This window comes from Oxyura jamaicensis, chromosome 1 (assembly GCF_011077185.1).
Source record: "Oxyura jamaicensis isolate SHBP4307 breed ruddy duck chromosome 1, BPBGC_Ojam_1.0, whole genome shotgun sequence".
NCBI lineage: Eukaryota > Metazoa > Chordata > Aves > Anseriformes > Anatidae > Oxyura > Oxyura jamaicensis.
In genome coordinates this window covers 173,617,956-173,621,059 of record NC_048893.1, presented here as the reverse complement: position 1 = coordinate 173,621,059, position 3,104 = coordinate 173,617,956, and the positions used below count along the sequence as shown (strand labels likewise).

The window sequence follows — 3,104 nt, the reverse complement described above, 5'->3', positions numbered from 1 at the left end:
TCCCTGGCTAGGTCAGCACTGGCAGTTTTCTGTCAGCTCCCCCCAAAACTGCCTCTTCTCCAGAAGAACAAGCCAAGTTCCCTCAGACTCTCCTTGTACATGGTGTGCAACAGCCCTCAGCTACCCTCAAAGCCTCCCAGGTTCACTCCTCTTTGTCAAGTGCTGCAGCCCTACTGAAAACAGGGGACTAGCCCTAGCCATCACTGGGAAGACATGTCAACTAGTTGACATAGTCAAGATGGGAAGATTTAGGCTGAAAAGGACCTTCAGGGGTGGGAGCTGGTGTGGGTCCTGTCCTCACCTCAACAGCAGCAGGTAGTCACTGATGTAACTTCTGATGCTGCTCCTTTTGATGGTATCACACTAACAAAAGTTTGAGAAGCCTTATTCTAGGGTGGGAACTTCTAAAATATGCCCAGATCCCACAGCTTCCTGCAGCTGCTCGAAACCTCCCTGCCTTCCTGCATGTCTGAATACAAGATGCAGGATCTTCATATTTATAGGTTTTAGTAGCACGTGTATTACTCTGTGGGACTCTATTTAGAGCTTATTGATACTCTCTTCGTAATGCTCGCTGGTCGTGTAACCTGGCTCTTGCCCAGGACAGTGTTACAGGAACACAGCAGGTATCCTGGCTATGCTTTTGAGAAGTGGCCAAGAGGCAGCTGAATGCAATACAGAACACAACATGGACCTTTGCCCTTCCCAAATTGTAGGGCAGGCTGGGCAGTGGTCTGGTCCCTGGCGTATTTCTGCTTCTGTTTACCTCAGCTCAAAGGCAGAGCAGAAGAAAACTCCTGGTGGCACATACACTCAGGGAAGCGACTATGCTGGACCTCTCTCCTGACAGGAACAGGACATCTGAAACTGAACTAGATGTGCAGGTTTAGACAGCTGGCTCCCACCTCTGTGGGGACTTGAAGGACGTGGAGGTCAGGGAAATCTCTGGGGACCACCCAGCTCCCAGAGCCACACTGCAGGTTTGCTGCAGACTCAAGCAGACTCTCCATCTCTTTGCTCCAAGTTTTCAGCTTGCCTTCCACCCTTTCCACCATCTGCAAGAAACAGAAATGTTTTCTTCCCTCCTTCTTGGACACCCGCCCTCTGGACTCACTTTGAGCTGTCAGGAACAGCTAACCAGCCTCACGTTTACATGCTGAGAGCCAGGTAAGACTTATCCCCGAACCATGCATGTGCCTCATCGTGGTCCCAGAAATGTTAAAAGAGTTTTCAATCACCTTTGTTTTTCCAGGGCAAGGTCTCCTACACTTGCTTATGCTGGTATTAATGCAGCTTTTAGTTGCCCGAGAAGTACAAAGTGCCTGTACACAACAGAGAATCTGGTCCCATGTATTTATTTAGTAGATTTAAGATCTTATATTAAGTAAAAAGACACAAATGTCAAGGGGAAAAAGGACTGCACAGCATAACTCTCAGAAATAGCTGGATTCCAATTACTGTAATTATATCTTTCAAAGGTAAGGTATGAAAATTATCACTTAAACGAGGGAACAAGGAAAGCAGAGAGAACAGTACCTTATTTCTCATCTTATCTTGCCATTGTACTGAATTGCCATGATTACATTTTGTTAAAATCTTTTCATTTTTCTCACTGCTCTCTGAGGATGTAAGGCTGAGTGAACAAAGCAGGGTTATCAACCCAAATTCAATTTCACAAACTCTTAAAGGGAAATATTTATGAAAATGCAAACTTCAGAAAGGTCTGATTCCTGTCTAACTTTCCTTTATGTATTTGATAAGTGCTTGAACAAGAGCAAACACTTCAGTGTTGGGATTCTTTTCGGTTTTGGGTCATTGATTTTTGTGTAGCAAAACTAAGGGACATAAAAATCCTCAAGAGGATTTTCGTTTAGCAAAACATGCCCTCTTCTCCAGGTGCTTCTCCTTCCTGACTTCCTGAACTCCATCTCTGCAGCTACCTCTCACAGGCAGCATGCTCCTGCACTGGCTGCACTGAACTCCCCACCAGCTCCTGCTTTCCTCCCAGCCAGATCTCATTGTCTTTTGTTTGTTTGTTTTTGTTTGTTTGTTTTTGTTTTTTTCTTTTAATATATATATATATATTATTTTATTTTAAGCAATACCTTACTTGTAGCAGAGCTGTCCTGAAGAGTGTTCTCCATAAGCTTTCATCGCTCTAAAGGAAATTGCAGACAGACCTGCTGTCACGCTCTTTTTCTGTGTCAGGACAGAGATCTTCTGGGAGGATGCTAAGGGAAAAAGAGATGTGAGGAGAAATAATGATGGGCAGCAAAGAGAGGAAGGAGTGTGAGAGTTTAGGGCTCAGACATGGATGGAAAGGGAGGAGAACATTAAGCAAAGCATTCCTGAGAGCATCTGTCAAGCCAGAAGGCATCTGAGGAGCTGGTGACCACTGTCTGACAGTGCCCCACTTAGACATGCAAATGGATGAGGGAGGGAAACTGGCCAGGCCAGAGGGAATCCTTGGGGTGGTACACTATCCCTACTCTTGTCTGTACAGGACCTAATGGTAGGGGAAGTGAGAGAGAACCAGTGGGCAAGGGTTACAATCACCCCCCTGTGGGGGAAAGGCGTCTTCTTTGCAGTACGTTAGTCAGGAGGGAGAGCACTGCCAGCAATGCCACCAGCATAAAGCCTACAACCAGCTTTCATTTGTATGCTCCCAAAACCTCCACATGGCTTCTGAGGAATTCACAACTACGTATAACCTGATGTGGAAATTGGACTGAACTGAGAACAGATGTAGTAAGAAAGCTGTTTTGTTGTGAGAAACCATCTCTACTATATTATTCATACTTCTCTCGCTCCACTGAAAGCACTGCAAAGAAAAGGCTTAGTGAGGTGAGGCAACTGTATGGATTTGGCTCCCTAATGCAAATAATTCACAGAACTAGAAATGACCAAGACAGAAGCAGGCTTCTTAACATGGCTTTTGACTGTGATGGAACAATTTGATGACTGATTTTCAGCCTCTTTTTGGAGTAGAAATTGGTAGCTGTGAATGCTGTATTTGAAGTTAACCCTACTTAAATTAAACCAGACAGCATTGAACTCTCCTTGGATCTTGGTAAATTAATGGCAGAAGAATTTAGCAAAGCTTG

General features: G+C 44.8%; 1 long non-coding RNA gene across 1 annotated transcript in view; it reads left to right on the top strand.

Annotated features, from left to right (window-relative positions):
- Positions 1–812: 812 nt before the first annotated feature.
- The window catches only part of LOC118164619, a 49,667-nt gene continuing 47,375 nt past the window's right edge, over positions 813–3,104 (top strand). The window contains exon 1 of the long non-coding RNA XR_004749573.1: positions 813–1,167. This is a non-coding gene — a long non-coding RNA (uncharacterized LOC118164619). The remainder of the gene's footprint in view (positions 1,168–3,104) is intronic.